At 48.3% G+C, this 18,446-nt stretch overlaps 1 long non-coding RNA gene across 2 annotated transcripts in view; it reads left to right on the plus strand.

Moving 5' to 3' along the window:
• Positions 1-754: 754 nt before the first annotated feature.
• The window catches only part of LOC143442270 (uncharacterized), a 31,572-nt gene continuing 13,880 nt past the window's right edge, over positions 755-18,446 (plus strand). The window contains exon 1 of one of the 2 annotated variants that reach the window (XR_013110303.1): positions 755-1,717. This is a non-coding gene — a long non-coding RNA (uncharacterized LOC143442270). The remainder of the gene's footprint in view (positions 1,718-18,446) is intronic. The other variant, XR_013110302.1, reaches the window with a different exon arrangement.

The following is an 18,446-nucleotide window of genomic DNA, read 5'->3' on the forward strand; positions in this document are numbered from 1 at the left end:
CCTCTGCCATGGTGACTTACAAAGGCCACGGGATGCAGCAAAGAAGCACATCTCTTAAGGCATTTAGTGTGTGGCCAACTGTGTCATCCTGGAGGCTAGTCCCTTGTCCCACGTTCTAGTGAAGGTGCACCGAGGATCAAGATCATTGACTTCCAAAGCTCATTCTGCAAAAGCGTCTGGGTGTTTTTAGGAAGTGTCTCATCTCTGCCTTGGTCAGTGTACTGCAGCCATGCCTCAACCCCCAAGGAGCTGGCCAGGGCTGGCTCACACAGCCTGTTGTATAGGCCAGCTCCATCCCTTGAGCCCCCATGGGACCAGAGAGTGAGGGCCAAAGGAGCAGGAGCCCTTCCAATTTACCTGGGGCCTGCGAGTACATTTCCTGGTCCCCAGTGTGCCCTGGGTGTGGAGCCCTGAGATGTCCTGAACAGTTCTGAGCCTCAGCACTGGGAAGGGGGCAGATTTGGGATTTGGCATAAACACCTTCACCATCACTAATGTGCTCGTGGGCTTTTATGTCAACTTGACACAAGCTAGAGTCATTTTGGAAAGCGTCCCCACCAGACTGGCCTGTGGTGTGTTTTCTTGATTGATATAAGAGAATTCAGTTCGCTGTGGGCAGTGCTACCCCTGGGCTGGTGGTCCTGGATTTTATAAGAAAACAGGATGAGCAAGCCAGTCAGCAGCACCCCTCCATCAGCTCCTGCCTCCAGGTTCCCGCCCCTGTCCTGACTTTGTTCAGTGATGGACTAGGCTATAGAAGTGTAAGCTGAAAGAAACTCTCTCCTAAAGCTGCTTTTGGTCATGGTGCTTTATCACGGTAATACAAACCCTAACTAAGACGAGTTCGCCCCGAGTTGTGGAGTGTTGCTGTGACAGACCTGACCATGTGTTTTGGGAAGACTGCAGAAAGATTTTTGAACGACTGGAAGAGCCGTCAAATGCTCGGATCTCACTGGGCTGTTCTGTGGGAGCTTGGCACACTGGAGGATTAGGTGGTGCACATGAGGGCATCCTGGCTGGCAAAAGTTCCAGAAGGAAGCTTAAGAGCCCCTTAAGACTCTCTCTGGGCCACTGCTTATTTTGAGTTAAGAGTCTGTGATTCTGGTCAGCTGGGGCTGAAGAGTGAGCTGTGATTAACAAGAGACCAGCACTACTAACGTGAACGAAAGCCTAGCTGGCCTGAGACAACTGGCATCGGTTAGCTGGAGCTGAGAAGTTAGCGCTGGTTACGTGGTTACGAAGAGACTACATCCTGGAGGATGGTAAATCCAGATGTGTTTCCTTAGGGTCAGCACACAGAAGCTGTGGTCCAGAGAGGGCCAAGGCTGCATCTCACGCTGTCGTTTGAACTTGATAATATGTAGGAGTCACCCAGGTGGTATTGGTTTTGAAGACATGAAGGGGCCATGGGGAGCAGCTGTGGCCTCGTGTGGCAAGGCCAGAGTCCCTGTAGAGCCCAGGAGAGGCGGTTGGTGAAGATGCAGCCTGGTGGGCAGGAGAAGCCCCAGGATTGAAGGAGTCATGGATACAAGTTAGAGTTCCCAAGATTGCCCGGGAGAGGCTATGGGTGAAGGTACAGCTGGTTGCAGAGACCAAGATGTTTTGGAGATGTCAGTATCATGGAACGGCCACCAAGGACTTTGGCAGTGTTGGTACGAAGCTGGCCTGAGCTTAGGAGACAAGCTGCCGTGACAAGCCCTTTGAAGCCCAGAAAATCGTGAGTATGGCAAGTCTGACTTTGCACCTTAACTATTAGACTTTGGGCTTTGCGTTGATCTGATTGTGACTGTGCCCTGGTTCTGTCCTCTCGGAATAAAAAAAATGTTTAACTCACTTTGATTTTTCTTTGCAGGAGCCCACAGTTGAGAGACTTTAAAGGGTCAGAGAGGTTGTGGATATTTTAGAAAGACTTGAGCTATGGAGAGACAGACTCTGGATGTTTAAAGGAGATTGGACTTTGAAAGTTTTTGACTTTGTAAAGCTGGGACTTTTGAAAGTTGGGATGGTTTGCATTGTGATATTGATATGAGATCTTGAGAATGAGGAAGTAAGGAAACTTACGGTTTAACAGTGATGCATTTGTGAGACAAGAGGTCAATTGAGCAAGCCATAGGCTGTGTTCTTTCCTAGCCTCTGCCTCAGCTCCTGCCTCCAGGTTCCTGCCCTGCTTGAGTTTCTGCCTTGACTTCCCTCGGTGATGGAGCCTGACCTAGAAGTAAGAGAATAAACTCTTCCCTTGGTCAAGGCATCATTGAGGCAGTAGAAGCCCTGACTAAAGCAACTATCATTACCGCCATTGGCACCTCCCTCATCACTGCATCCTCCCCTTCCCCCCCTTTCCCTCCTTATTTCTGCAGTGTTCAGGGTAGAGAGAGCTTCAGCCTCCCCAACAAGTCCTGTCACCAGGTCAGAGACTGCACTGCCCAGGGCTGCCCGCCTGCCTGTCTCCAAGGAGCCTCTCAGCAACTTGATGTTTTATTTTAACTTCGCAAGTTTTTACTTAAAAAAAAAATTAAGTATTTGGGTCTAGCACAAATGCATGCTTGTAATCTCAGCATTCAGGAAACTGAGGCAGGAGGATTGCCCCGAGTTCCAAGACAGCCTGGGCTTCGTAGAGTGGCCCTGACTCAAACAAGCAAGTTTTTGTTGCTGTTTTTTTTTTTTTTTTTTTTTTAATTCAGTTTGTTTGTAGAGGTTTTTAGGTGGCTTAAAATTAAAGTCAGAGGGACTGGAGATTAGATGGCTCAGTGCTGGCTGCTCTTGCATCTAGACAGTGAATGGGAGACTCACACTTTTAATCCCAGTACTCAGGAGGCAGAGGTAGGCACATCCTTGAGTTCAAGGCCAACCAGCCTGGTCTACAGAGTGAGTTCCAAGACAAGACAGCCAGCCTTGAAAGCTGCCCTGCTTGACCCTCTGTCTTCCCAAGCAGAATACTGGACCCAGCTGGAATGTGGTGGTGTCAGTCCTGTGCCCTACAGACCTCCCTTCTGCAGGGAGGTTTTCTTGGGCTGGTGAGCCTGCAGGCTGAGCCATGCTATGTGGTCAGTTTGCACATGCTGATGGTCGGTCAGCCCAGGAACCAAGTAGGGAGGCCTGGTCCCTTGTGTTCAGCTTGCACATCTACCCAGGGGAAAAGGAAGTGTGCACAGCTCACAAGCAAGAATGAGGTCACCGTGTCAAGGACCTGGTTATGTGGCCTTACACAGGAGCCACAGCCTCTCCATACACTTACAACAATTATCCCTGGTGGCTGATAATACCGTGTCATTTAGTCTGTGAGACATCAGCTCAGTGCCAAGTCGGTCTTAGAGCACTTTAAAATGTTTTAATCGTATACATATGTCTGTAGAAAGATCTCAACCCATGAAAGCTTTACAAAGAGAGATTTGGAATGTCTCCTTCCTCCCCGCCAGTGTCTTCCCTCCTCCTCTCCAGGGAAGCCCACCTTGTCCTCCTTCCAGCCTCTCTCTATGAACTTAGAAGTCGAGTAATGGTGCATGCTTCGACCCACAGGGTCGTGCTCTTCTCCACATGTGTGACATTTATTTTTAAATGGGTAAACAATGGAAGCCATTGTGTATACTGCAAACGGGCTTGTTTTACAACGCTGTATGACTTGGACCCGTGCCAGGGCCAGACTGCCTTTGCATGAGCGTGGGGGAGAATTTCTATGGGACACCTATGCTGTCTTGTGTTTAACCATACTTCTATCAATGGGTTAACTCTCTTAAAATCCAACATGCTGATCACAGGATATAGAGAAATCAAGCCGGGCTGACCTGAGAACTTCTTCCTGGTGCCGAGCATTTGTAGTGCAGGCCTCTGGGGAAGAAAAGTTGTCAAGGATATTACGGCAAGCCCTTCATGCTACAGCACCGAGCTGCCAGTCAAGATGAGCCTTGAAGGTTACAGGGATAACCAAACACTAAGACCTACCTGCAAGAGGGAATTCATGCTTGGCACTGTCAGCCTGGACGGAAGCCCAGGGCTCCAGAGGTTACAGGCTGTAGTAGAGGAAGATACTGTGGTTGTTTTGCTAACCGGACTGCCTTTGGAATATTCATGTTTATGGCCCATCTTAGTTAAGGTTTCTATTGCTGTGATAAAAGATCATGGCCTAAAGCACCTGGGGAGGGAAGGGTTTACTTCAGTTTACACTCCATCCTCCACGCACCATCACTGAGGGAAGGATGCTGGAGCAGAACTGAGGCCATGAAAGCAGACCGGTTACTCGCCTGCTCCCTGTGGACTGCTCACCTACTTTCTTATGGGAGTCAGGACTGCCTGCCCCAGGGTGTAGGGGTAGGGGTGGGGTGAGGAGGGAGCTGAGATCCAGAGGTCAGAGGAAAACCTGCGGGGGTGGGTTCCTTCCACCAACGGCCTAGTGACTGAGCCACCACACTTGGCTGTCAGAACCTGCTTGTTCTTATTCTTTTCTTTCTGAGCTTTTTTTTCTTTTCTTTTCTTTTTTTTTTTTTTTTGTCTAAAACTAGACACTTATCTCATTAATTTTGAGATTTTTCTTCTCAGCTGGGTGCGCACACTTTTAATCCCAGCACTCGGGAGGTGGAGGCAGGCAGATCCTTGAGTTCCAGGCCCGCCAGCCTGGTCTATGTACAGAGTGAGTTCCAAGACAGCCAGAGCTACACAGAGAATTACTGTCTCAAAATAAATATATTTAAAATAAATAACTAAAAGGATTTTTTTTCTCTTCTAATGTAAACATCCAACACTACATTTTATATATCACAAGACATGTACATGCAATTCTGATTATTTTCAGGTTTACGTAGACTTGGTTTTGTTTCCCTGGGTCTTTGACTTGAGTATAACCCAGTCAGGAGCCTGCTCTTGGTTCTCAACTTTACAGTGGATCATTTTGGTAAACACTTCCCTGTGTGGTGGGGAAAGAACAGGCCTTCTCCTGTCCGAGCAGCACCAAGCCCTGAGGCAGGGGAATGACTGGAACCTTATGCAGAAGCTGGGAATGAACCACTTCAGGCAGCTGCTTAGCCATATCTGAAATCAGCAAATATCAGTGAAGCAACCCACCCTCCCCCAAAGACCACGTACAAGAATGTTGTAAGACCGGATTCACCCTCTGCTCTGCCTGGTCCCCTGAAACAAGAGCCAGCCAGCCCTGTGTCCTGGGTCCTCCTCACTGTTATAGCATATGGCAGGTGGGAAGAGAGGGTAATGGGGTGAATATGGCCAAAGTGGGGGGACTGTGTACATGTATGAAAGCTCATGATGAAATGAAATATTATGTACAACTAAGAAATGCCCATTTAAAAACAAACCTTCAAATAGGGAAATGGAGTCTCAGGGTAGCGCTGGGTCTGGTCTCTTTGGTTGGTGTTCTGTTTGTGACATCCTAGTAGCTGGAAATGGTTTTTCCATCTTTTATATTTTGTTTGTTTTCTGTTTTGTTTTTTTGAGACAGGGTTTCTCCGTGTAGGCCTGGCCGCCCTGGAAATCGCTCTGTAGCCCAGCTTGGCCTCGAACTCGGTGATCTGCCTGCCTCCAGAGTGCTGGGATTAAAGGCCTGTGCCACCACTGCCTGGTTTCATTCTATAGATGTCCTCACTCCATTCAAGGTTCCAGGCTCTAAACTGTGAGGGATGAGGTAGCTTCCAGCTGCTCTGCTCTGCTTCCTCCGGCCTCAGGACTTAACCGTCTCTAACAAATGTGCTTCGCCATCTGCAGAAAGAGGCTTTGACCTATGGCAGGGCCCATCCCTAGGGAAGCCTTAAAAATAAGGGGCTTCAGCTTCCTTCTTACCTTTCCCCTCTTCCTCCCTAACACCCCCCCTCTTTTATAGAAACCATGGCCCCATGGTCAGGTGCCACCCCAGCTTCCCACCCCCCCATTAAAGCTGGAGGGTGATTTTGTATCAACTCCTTTCTCTATCCTCTTTCTCCATCTCCTCAACAATCAGAATGGTCCTCCTATCTCTCTCTAGGGAGGAGAAACTTAAATAACCATCAACTGAGTGATGGATAATTCTCTCTGGGTTTGCTTTAAAGAATGAGGCTAGGCGGTGGTGGCACACGCCTTTAATCCCGGCACTCTGGAGGCAGAGGCAGGAGGATCTCTGGGTTCAAGGCCAGCTTGGTCTACAAGCTAGGACGACACAGAGAAAACAACCATCTTTCCAAAAGATGAAAAAAAATTTCTGGTTACTAGGGTGTTGCAAGCAGAACACCTGCCAAATAAACCAAACCCAGTACTATCTTTTCTTTTCTTTTTTTTTGGTTTTTCGAGACAGGGTTTCTCTGTGTAGCCCTGGCTGTCCTGGAACTCACTCTGTAGACCAGGCTGGCCTCAAACTCAGAAATCCACCTGCCTCTGCCTCCCAAGTGCTGGGATTAAAGGCATGTGCCACCACCGCCCGGCTTCCATTTCTTTTTTTGAAGGTTTGTTTTTTTTAAATCAGCATTTATTAGTTGTACACAATGTTTCATTTTGTCATGACGTTTTCTTTTCTTTCTTTCTTTGTTTCTTTGTTTCTTTCTTTCTTATTTATTTATTTATCTATCATGTATACAGCATTCTGCCTGCATTTATACCTATTCACCAGAAGGGGGCACAAGATCTCATTACAGACAGTTGTGAGCCACCATGTGGTTGCTGACCTACATGTATGTCTCTGTGAAGGTGTCGGATCCTCTGGAGTTTTGTAGACAGTTGTGAGCTGCCATCTGGGTTCTGGGAACTGAACTCTGGTCCTCTGTGAGAGCAGCCAATGCTCCTAACTGCAGAGCCGTCTCCCAGCCCCCTAATCTTACTTATTTCTGCCCCCCCTGCTGCTGGTTTCTTCATATATGGGTACAGAGGTGGTGAATTTGGTGGTTGGTATGAAACTCTCTTTCCTTGGACAAGCAAGAGTTCTTTTGGGAGAGTTAGCAATTCAGCCTGTTGAGCAGAAGTCTGAGTCTGCAACAGTTCGCCACTAACTACTACATCTGTGACCAGACTTATGTCCAGGTTGATTAAGAGAGCATAAATGAGGTCAAACAGAGCTATAATTGTTTCCTACAACCATGTGAGGCGGTAGCATCCATCTCTTCATCCCCTTCCAGGAGGAGACTGGCAGGACATAAAGGGGCCTCAGGTGAGAAGCTTATGTGGGGCTGATCCAGCAGCAGGGGTTGAGAGTGGGTTATTGGGGATTCCAGATCCGTTGACGTGGGGATCCTCCAGGGATTCTCTCCATGGTATGAAGAGTTATGACGGTTAGATTCTGTCCTAGGGTCAATCTGCTGGCCTCCTTAACCAACAATTTCACAGCCTCAATGATTTTTAAACAAGGGGGAGATTTTTCAGATTTATTTGTTTTATATATGAGTTGCAGACACACCAAAAGAATGCATCGGATCCCATTACAGATGGATGGCTGTGAACCACCATGTGGTTGCTGGGAATTGAACTCAGGACCCCTGGAAGAGCAGTCAGTTCTCTTAAGTGCTCTTAACTGCTGAGCCATCCCTCCAACCCCAAGGGTCCCATCTGTTTGGCTATCCCCCCTCCCTTTTTTTTCATGTATGTACAGGGAAAAAGGTTTTTCAGTGGGGTTTTGTGGTGTAAAAGAACCTTGGCAGATGAGGGACAAGAAATGACAGAGATCAGACCACATAACAGACCCTATGCAAGAGATTTACTGGGGAGGTATGATGGTTTGTACATGCTTAGCCCAGGGAGTGGCACTATTAGAGGGTGTGTCTCTGTTGGAGTAGGTGTGTCATTGTGAGTGTGGGCTTTAAGACCCTCATCCTAGCTGCCTGGAAGCCAGTCTTCTAGCAGCCTTCAGATGAAGATGTAGAACTCTCAGCTCCTCCTGTACCATGCCTGCCTGGATGCTGCCATGTTTCTGCCTTGATGATAATAGTCTGAACCTCTGAACCTATAAGCCAGCCCCGATTAAATGTTGTACTTATAAGAGTTGCTTTGGCCAAGGTATCTGTTAACAGCAATAAAACCCTAACTAAGACAGAAGTTTGCACCAGGAGTGGGGTTTGCTGTGATAGGCCTGACCGTGCTTTTGTTTGGAAGAATGTGGATTTGGGGACTTTGGATTTGGAAAGCAGTGGAATGCTTTAAATGGGACTTAATGGCCATCCTAGTAGGAATATGGAAGACTTTATTGCTGAAGGTGATTTGAACTGTGCAGACCTGGTCCAAGAGGTTTTAGTGGAGAAGAACTTCGGTATGTGCACTAGAGACTGTTTCTGTGGTATTTTGGTGAAGAACATGGTTGCTTTTAGCCCTTGTCTGAAGAGTCTGCCTGAGGCTAAGGAGAAGAGACTCAGACTAATGGCATTGACAAAGGAAGTCTCAGAAACGCCCATCATAGACTTTGTTCTCTGGTTAAGTCTCATAAAGAACATTTTAAACAAGCATAGCAAGCTGAGAAAGGAAAAAAATATAAAATATATAGTTTGAGTGTTAAAGGGGCACCAGGAAGTGAAATGGAGCTGAACCCTGTGTTCTAGGAGATAGCAGATGAAGGGAGTGGGACTTTGGGGCAAGATCCCACCCAGCTAAGTTTAGATCCAGGCATGGTGGTACACACCTTCAATCCCAGGAGATAGGCAAGCAGATCTCTGAGTTCAAGGTCAATCTTCGGAGCAAGAGCCAGGACAGGCAAGCTTAGGCAGGGAAGGAGTTGGGAAAGAGGAAGCTAGTGATGAGGTAATAGAACAAGGGACCATGTTCCAGCTCCTGCAAGCCGCAGAACTCAGCAGCTTCCGCCATGTGCCTCTGGCTTTAGAGTCAGGAGGAGAAGGAGACTACTGGGACAATTGATGCGGGTCAGCTGGAGCTGAGAAATTAGTGGTGATTAAGAAGGGACCAGCACCACTGAGGTGAAATCTTCCGGGAAGTGTTTTCTGAGAGCACAAAGAAGCTGTGTTTTAGAGATAGCCAGGGTTGTACCTCATGCTGTAGCTGTACTTGGTAATGTGTAAGTCACCCAGGTGGTACTGGTTTTGAAGGCATGAAGGGGTCATGAAGAGCAGCTGAGGCTTGGCACTGTGAGGGGTCATGGAAGGCCATTGGTGAAGGTGCAGCTTCAGCTGCAGTTGATGGCCCAGGACTGAAGGGGTCATGCAAAGGAGCTGAGGCTTGGCACCATGAAGAGAGCCTATGAGAGGCTACTGGTGAAGCCTAGTTGCAGCGGAAGACCCCAGTGTATTGGAGATGGCAGTGCCATGGGATGGTCTCCAAGAACAGCAGCAGCAGTGGAGTGGATCAACCTGAGCTTAGAGTGCTACAGAGGGCAGAGCTGGAGAAGTGACACCAGCCATTAGAAGGAGCCTAGAAGATCGTGTGCGGATCCCAGACATTGAAACAAATAGCTATAACACTGAAGTTGCCTTGGAGACCCCAAGATGTTTGTGATGCGAGAGCTGCTGTCTATCTGCTGAGGAAATCTACTAACAGGGAGTAGAACCAGCCCAACAGAAAGAAGTGTGTTGCAGTCAACAAAGATGAAAAGGGAGTTGGAGATGTGAAGATGCCTTTGACATCAGACATTGATATTGCTACAGACTATGGGGACTTTTGAATTTGGACTAAATGTATTTTGCATTATACTATGTTTAGGTGCCCCCCTCCCCCCACTCATGTCTGAACAAGCCTATGGGGGCCAGGGAGTAGAATGTGATGGTTTGTATATGCTCAGCCCAGGGAGTGGCACTATTAGAAGGTGTGACCCTGTTGGAGTAGGTGGCCTTGTAGTGGGTGTGGCCTTGTTGGAATAGGTGTATCACTGTGGGCGTGGGCTTTAAGATCCTCATCCTAGCTGCCTGGATGTCAGTATTCTGCTAGCAACCTTCAGATGAAGATGGAGAACTCTCAGCTCCTGCACCATGCCTGCCTGGATACTGCCATGTTCCCACATTGATAGTAATGGTCTGAACCTGTAAGCCAGCCCCAATTAAATGTTGTCCTTATGAGAGTTGCCTTGGTCACGGTGTCTGTTCAGAGCAGTAAAATCCTAACTAAGACAGAAGGTGCCTCTCCGAGGAGTGGAGAGGGAGATGGAGAGGGTTAAGTGTTCTGGCTCTGAAGAGAAAGGCTTCCCCTACAGAACTTATGCTCCAGCTTCCAGGAAGGTTTTCCCAGCCAAAGAGTTAGAAAAAGTATCCCAAATATCAGGAGGCGAGAAATATCACAAAGTCACCACACACAACAAACCTCACACAAGAGATTTATTGGGACAGAAAAACCCAGGACGATAACTTCCTGTGCTTGGGCAAGAATCAGCAGCGAACTAGGCCAGACAGAGGGTTTATACAGGGTTTCTTGGGAAAGTAGGAGGTAGAGGGACCTTCTCAGGGTGGCCCGGGATTGGTGGGATTATGCGTGCGGCCTGATCTTTAGGACAAGCCTCAGGGATTTATGTGGGCTTGCTTGTTCTTCTTGTAGGGCTGGGCCTGGTCACTCTCCCTAGGGGCTGGGAACTGAGTGAGAACAACCCCAGAGTCCTTAAAAGTAACCTTAGGGAAGTCTGGTTAATGTTGCCTGGCCACTCTCTGCCTTAAGGCTGGGAACAGCAGACACAGCTGTTTTAAGAGCCTGAGGCAGAGGCAGGAGGACTTATGAGTTCGAGGCCAGCTTGGTCTACAGAGTGAGTTCCAGGACAGCCAGGGCTACACAGAGAAACCCTGTCTCCAAAAACCAAAAAAAAAAAAAAAAAAAAAAAAAAAAAGCCTTTCTGGCCAGGTAGGGAAGTCTGGGGGCAGGGTCTGGCCTCCCTGGAGCTCCTCAGACTCGGGGAGGGGTGGGAGGGGAGAAGAGGGGGAGGGGGAAGGGAGAGAGGGAGGGGGAAGGGAGAGGGGAAGGGGGAGGGGGAGGGGGAGGGAAGGAGGGGGAGGAGTGGAGGAGTGGAGGGTTGGAGGGTTGGCTGAAGGAGATGACTGGCTACTTCCCAGATATATATAATTTACAAAGGGAGTCCAGGCTAAGAAAAGCCTTCCCTGGCTGCCAAGGTTGGCACAAAAAGCCAACAGAGGGAGAGGAGAGTGAGAGCGGTGGCGTGGGCTTTATAAAGGGTACTCCATGTGTGACGGACAGTCGCCATCAGAGACAATTTATCAAGGGTATTTATCAAGGGTAGGTGGGGACGCATCTGGTTCCAGAAAGCAGGCAGTTTTCCTAACAGGTACAGTTTTCCTAACAGGTACACAGTGGCTTCTGAGGAGGAAAAAGTCTCAAAAAATTCAGACTTGCCCTAGGGTTCCGCGTGTGATCACCTAAATGCTCTGGTTAGACAGATGTTTCTTTCCTGGGGTTAGTTGATATCTTAAATAGATAATCGGTAGTCTACAAGTTTGGGACATACAAATCTATGTCCCAGTTTTCCGAGAAAGCTGAGGTTGAAGGTGCATCTGAACAGCTCTCCTCCCAGCCTGCCACCGGTCAGCTAATGGAGCGGGGTCATTTAGTGGGCCCAAGTCCATTCAAAGATGAAAGGAGTGGGGGAGATGCTTAAAAAAGGATGTAAGCGGGGGTTTCTGGAAAGACCGTTTCGATGCCCTTCTCCCCCCCCCCCTACTTCAGGGCTTTATCTTGGAATCCCGTCTTAGTTTTTTTTCTGGATGGGTTGGCGGGTAAAGAAGATGGACTCAAACAGAGAAATGGTTTTACTCAAACAAAAAAGGGTATGGCTCCTCCGACTGTGAAAGCAAAGATGGAGAAGAGAGCAACAGAGGCCCTGAGTGGTCACCTCTGGTCTCGCTGGGTCTGTAGCTGGTGCGGCTTGTCTAAGGAGGTAATAAGGTGAGGTGGCTCGGCTTAGGAGCGCGGATTGTCGCGCTCTTCCGAGGAGGTGCGTGGACTGGGGAAGAGAGCGTTCTGTTAGGGAGGCTTCACCACCCGATCGAGTCTCACAGGTTTAGGGACCTTCTTAGGGTGTCTAGGTTTCTTCTTCATTTTCCAAAAACACTATCCTGTACTCTTCATGGTACGGAAGGTTGGTGGTGCCCTGGGACAGCCAGCCGACAGCAAAGAGGACCCGTTCCAGTCGCTGAGAAGTCTGCAGGTGGTACTTTTCAACATTCAGGGCCCGAGGATTCTTCGGTAAATCATCCCTAGTCGGCCACCATGGCCTCAAAGTCAGTGGTGGGCTTGGGCTATTCTCATGGTGGGGAGAAATTCACAAAAACTAAAGAGAGGTAAGACAAACCAGAAATACAAGAACGGTCAGTCGAACCTGTGGCTACTGTGGTCTCATCGGCCACGCAGACCAAATCAGGGTCACCTGAGGGGTGGGGGTAGGGGCAGATTCCAGACATGCCCCTAAATGTTGAAAATAGGGGTATTCAGTCAAGAGGAGCTCTTTTTGAATTTGAGCCACACAGACCGGGCCATGGATTATACACTCCCACGACCACCAGCCCAGAGGCAGCTGGAGATTAAAACCCCCGATTCTGCACTTCAGATTAACACAGCTGTTGGTAAGCATGGCGGGATGTTAACCTTTTGACAGTAGGGCACAGTTGTGACACCACAGTGTCCCAGGAGCAGAAGGCCTTAGAAAGTTACTTTAAGTACCCTCCGTGCCTCAGGGCCAGCCTGACCCAAGGTCAGATCAAGATTAACAAATCTGTCACTGTCGCTTCACTGCTAGTTTTTGAGACTCTATGGATATAAATGTTAAAAAACAGTCGAAATTTGCGGGGTGTGGTGGCGCAGGCCTTTAATCCCAGCACTCGGGAGGCAGAAGTTGATCTCTGTGAGTTCAAGGCCAGGCTAGTCTACATAGTGAGTTCCAGGATAGCCAGTATTGTGACACAGAGAAATCCTGGCTTGGGAAAACAAAACAAAACAAAACATCATCAGCAACAAAAATCAAACAAAAATACAGGCAAAATGAATTCACGGCATAGGGAGTGCAGGGCGGTTGCGGATGAGGAGGGAGGCAGCTCTCTGGGTTCTGCGAGGTTCTCAGTCCTGGCTATACAGATTTTAGTCATGCATTTTTAAAACCTTGTGTTCTATTCTCTCTATTGTAGGGCCTCAACAAAAGCACGCTTATTGGATTGCTAGGCACAGCGTCTAATTTTCATTAAACCACGTTTGTTAATTCTGTTGCTCAAATTGGCACTGCCGACTGTCCTTTCTCATTACTTGTTGGCCGTTCTGTCAGGCCTCCAGTGTGTTAAACCATCCCGCTGTGATGGCGGGTTCCTCAGCACTGATCGGATCAACACCAACCCCCTAAGCACCCTTTACAACCCTCTGCTCCCAAGAGCCTTTGCGAATCTGCCTGGTCCCTGCCGTCCTGTCAGGAGGCTCTATCCATGGCAACTGAGCATGTGGCTCTGTTGGTGGGAGGGCTAGCCTTGGCACACATCCATTCTGCTTCAAAAGCTGACAGTGGCCATCCTCTCTCTGCATGGGTCATGAAGGAAAAGTAGATTTTTTATGACTCAGGAGATAATTTTGCTTTACTTAGGAAAGGGGATGGTGCTGACAGGAGTTAGAAAACAAGGCACCTGACTTTGTAGGCAGTTTAGGGTTCTGGGCCCAAGGCAAACATGGTGCCTGCGTGCCCAATGGTGTCAGAAAAGAACAGAACCGGCATCTAGTTCTCAGGAAAAAAATTATTTGGGCCTTAAAATTATTCTCAGCCAGATGGAGCATATTCTCGGATGGAGCATTTTAATTTTTAAGAGGTCTCATGTAGCCTAGGATAGCCTTGAACTTCTGATCTTTCTGCTTCCACTTTCCAAGTCCCAGGATACTGGGTGTAGCCTGGGTTTCTATTGGTTGTGGGCAGGGTGGTTCATCTGACAGGCATCTCTCCATCTCTAGAATCTTAATGCATATTTAACAGTCCCAACAATGTCCCGGATTGATCAAATCTGCCTTTGGATTCTAGAGAACAAATCTGTTCTCGCCTTACTCATAGCTTCTTTCTCCTCAGCTTAAACTGGGATGTCAGTTCCCATTAGTCACTGTCAGTCATGCATGGAAGTCATTTTATTAAGTTGTCGTGGCTGCTTTGCTCAGCACTGCCACTGGACACCCCGTCCCTCGACTTCTTAGATTCTCTTTTTTTGTTCTGCCGGATTTCAGTTTGTGTCTGTCCGTTTTACGTCACTGTGACAAATAACCTGAGACAAGTCAGCTTATAAAGACTGGAGGTTGGTTTGTGTTCACAGGTTTAGGTCCATTCTTTTGGACTCAAGGTGAGGTAGTTCATTATTGGAGGGAGAAGAAAGGGGCAGAAAGCCACTTGACATTCAGAGCTAGGACGAAGGAGGAATATTTGGGTCCCAAGCCCCCCTTTAATGACACAGTCACCAAAGACCAGAAGACCTGCCACTCTTCCCACTTCCTGAAACTCCTACCACCTCCCAACAGCCAAGGTGGGGAACCGGCTGTTATCAGCTCGGCCTCCTGGTATTCTAGGTCTCAAATGGGAGCAGTGTCTAAAAGCAGACTAGCATAATCTTTTAGATCCTGGGGTGGGAGTTGGGAACTCACACCTGTAATCCTGCAGTGCGAAGTCAAGAGCCCCTCCCTGCCTCAAAAGACTGTACAAAGCTGGTCTGTGAGCCCAGTCTGGGTAGAGGTGCTTGCCTCCAAGATGGACCACCTGAGTCTGATCCTCAGAACCCATATGGTAGAAGGAAAGAACTGACTCCCAGAAGTTGACCTCTGACCTCCAAGGATATGCTGTAGCATGTACACCCCTCACCCCCCTCCAATACATAAAATAAGTGAATAGAAATTGAACAAGAGTAAGTGAGGACTAGAAAATGCACTGAAGTGGACTAAGTACAAGATATTTGATTCAAGCACGTTTTTCTCAGAACCTTGACGACAGTCAGTCTCCTGTGCTAGGTTCCTCTTGCTAACTGCAGCCTTCATTCTTTCTCACACTGAAGGCTTTACTGCTCTCAGCATTGGTTGGGTGGAGTTTTTGGAAGATGTATCTAGGTGTGGCCTTGTTTTCCTGTATCTCCAGGTCTGGACATTTTTTTTATGTTCTATTTATTTTGTGGTACTGGGGATTGAACCCTCAGATTCACACGTGCTCAACAAATGCTCTGCCATTGACTTACGTCCCCAGCCCCTTTTTCCTATTTATTTATCGATGGATGTGCAAGGGTGAGTGTGGGGGTGTGGGGGTGTGTCCCCGCCCCCCCGCCCCCCCCCCCCCCCCCGCGTGTGTAAAGGTCAGAGGACAACTTTTAGGAGCCAGTGCTCACCTCCCATCCTGTTGAGGCGAGGTCTTTCTCGTTTCTGCCGCTGCACAGTGGACCACTGACTGTCTGACCTGTGAACTTCAGTCAGCTCTGCCACCCACCTCAGCACAGGAATGCCATGTTTAGAGAGTGATGCCATCACATCTGGCTTTTTATGTGTGTTCCAGGGATTGAACTGTAGCTATCAGGTTTCTGTGTCGAACACTTTTACCGGATAAGCCATATCCCCACCCAACCCCGCCATGTTGTTATTATTCCTCTATGCAGTCTGTCCCTCTCTTCTCAGAGTCTACCCCTTGGGGTTTTTACATTACGCTCTGTTCTTGTTTCATGGATAGACTGCTCTGTTTAACCTCTGAGGATTGTTGTTTTAACATCAGTTTGCTTTGTGAAATGTCTGCTTGAGGGTTAGCTTTGTGGGTTTGGGTTTTTGTTTGTTTGTGTGCCAGTGTTGGTGATTGAACTGGGACCTCATAGATGGTTGGCAAGTGCTCATCTCTGGCACAGTTTTTGTTTTCTGAACTTCTTCCTTTCCTCCATTTTTATTTGTTTGTGTTTGGAGATAAGGTCTCACTCTGTAGCCTAGGCTGGCCTTGAACTCAAGGTGATCTTTTCTCAGCCCTTCAAGTCCTGGGGTTACGGTGAAGTGCTGGGGTTACAGGTGAAGTCCTGGGGTTACAGGTGAAGTCCTGGGGTTACAGGTGTGCACTGCCATGCCCAGCTTTTGTACTTTTCTTGACACTAATTTTCCTTAAGTGCTTAGTGACTTGTAACTTTATATATATGCTTGTGTTTGAAAATGTCTGCTTTCCTGTAGATCAGAGTTTCCATTTGATGACTCTGTCAGCCACGGCAGCAGGAAGAATGAGGAATGGACAGGGCACGGACCAGGGGAAGAAGGCTGAGGGCGCACACACACTTTTTAAAACAATTGTTGGGGAGGGGGCAGGACCTGCTGCTAGGGGAGAGAGGGATTCTTCTGTCCTCTCTGTTCATAAATGCAGTCTGTTCTTCCTCTAAGAACTTGGCTTTCTTCACAGACAACATTTGCAGTCTCTTTTGTCTACTCTTTCCTTTGGGTTAATCTATCCATCAGATTCAAACCGTCCACTTTCTTTCATAGAGTCCTGAATCCATCCCAGAGGTGTAGACCCTTTGGGTGCCCACAGACACCACTGGGATCTCATCTTTCAGATTTCCAGGACCCTCTGAGTGCAATCTCCACCATCCCCCATCTCCCCGTCTGGCTAGGGACCCTGAGAGGTTGCTGCTCTAAACCGCTCTGAAAACACGGGGCCTCGCTGTAGTTAGGATTCTTGCTTAAAGGGAAAATATTCCCTAAGGTGAAGCTTTCTAGCCTCAGAAGGAAGTGAAACCAGGTCCTCAGAGGAGCCACTCAGGCAGCCTGGACCTCCCATCACAGGCTGATGGATGCACAGCACACAGCTTTATGTGCAGCTGAGGGTGTGGTGTTTATGTGTGATTCAGAAAGAATAATATGAGTTTGTGTAGCTGGAACTACACATCAGGCATTGGGGCTGGGAAATGACGTAAGAATGGTACTGTGTGTGCTGGGTAGGCAAGGGAAGCCCTTTTGTCTTTACAGGGCTGTTCACTGAAAGGACTCGAGACACTTTTTTTGGGGGGGGGAGGGTCACTAAAGACACCAAATCCTTAACTATACAATATATGAGGGAAAAAAAATCCCCATGTGTGGTGGCTCACACACCTGTAATCCTGACCCCAGCAGTCTATGGTAGGGGGTTCACTACAGAGTTTGAGGCCAGGATGAATACAGAGTAAATTTAGGTTATTCTGGGCTAAGTATGGCTCTGCTGTAAAATAACAACAAATATTACATGAATAGAAGTTTCCCATAAGCCAGGTATAGTGGCGTACGTCTCTAATCCCAGCACTCAGAAGGCAGAGGCAGGTGGATGGATCCTTGTGAGTTCAAGACCAGCCTGGTCAACACAGTGAGTTCTATGACAGCCAGGGCTATGCAGAGGGTTTTTTTTTCTTTTCTTTCTTTTTTTTTTTTTTTTCTTGTCTCAAACAAAACAAAACAAAAAACAAAAAGAAGTTTCCCTGAGACTGGTATTTCAGGTTATAGAGGGAAAAAAAATCCTCAAATGAGCATTTTAGTGGCATAAACTAGTTGGGTGTGCACTAGAATGTGTGTGCACACGCGAGCCAATGTGGAGGTCAAAGGGCAACTGACTTTGTGGCGTTAGTTTCTTCCAGGAATCAAACTCAGGTTGTAGGCTTGCCCATCTTGCCATCCCGCCAACCCTAAATCAGTCTGTGTTTGAGATTCTTATCAGCCTCGTTGCTAGACAACAAATGGCAATCTATTGTTGAAGTCTGGTGGATTTTTGCAAAAAGAACACTCAGATTCATCATCAGCTAAGTTGGGAAGGAAAAAAAAAATGACTTTAAAAACAAAACCAAACAGATCTCTGTTTGCTGTCTTGTTTTTCTTACAGGCTCAGTCTGTGGCCCACAGCATAGTTTTCATGGAACACTGGCTGGCTCTGGCCCGGGCGACAGTGACTTCTTGATCCCTCGCTCTTGTATAGTTCTCTTGAGAACCCAAGTCCTCATGAGTAGTACTGCTGTTCCCCTACCCCCAGCCCCCTTGTGCTTCCCTTGAAAGGAAGTCCTGGTACCACCACACAGGATCTGGAGCGCCTGCCCTGTGCTTGGCAGACAGCAAGTTCCCGAAAACTGTGAGCTGTTCACACTGAGACATCTGCAGGCAAGTCAAATGGGCCACAGCTCTGCCACATGAGCCACCCAAGACAATGCCATATTGTGTGAAGGAAAACACACACCCCTTAGCTTCCTACCAAGCCAGGTCGGTTTCTGACTATTCTTGGGGCACATGGGCAGGTCTGTAGGGAGATGGCATTGTGTGGCAGTGGGTTCAGAGAGGGGCGTGATGAAATTGGAATGTGTGTCTAGATCCTCCTGCTCTAGGGGCCTCTGCACCAACCTTCAGTGACAGCAGACCTGTGCTTCCCTCAACCTCATCCCAACCCCCGCCTGGGCCCAGGCCACCTGGGCTCCTGCAAACAGCAGACATGTAATTAGAGGCTTCTGGGCTGGGCTGAGGCAGTACACAGGCAAGTCTGGTCCTGTGCTGGCCACCGTGGGTGCTCCTGCTCCAGAACTGGGCTCCATTACTCAGCCGGCTGCAGAAGCTGTCAGCTGGCTGCTGCTCAG

The sequence above is a fragment of the Arvicanthis niloticus genome, chromosome 5, assembly GCF_011762505.2.
Source record: "Arvicanthis niloticus isolate mArvNil1 chromosome 5, mArvNil1.pat.X, whole genome shotgun sequence".
Lineage (NCBI taxonomy): Eukaryota > Metazoa > Chordata > Mammalia > Rodentia > Muridae > Arvicanthis > Arvicanthis niloticus.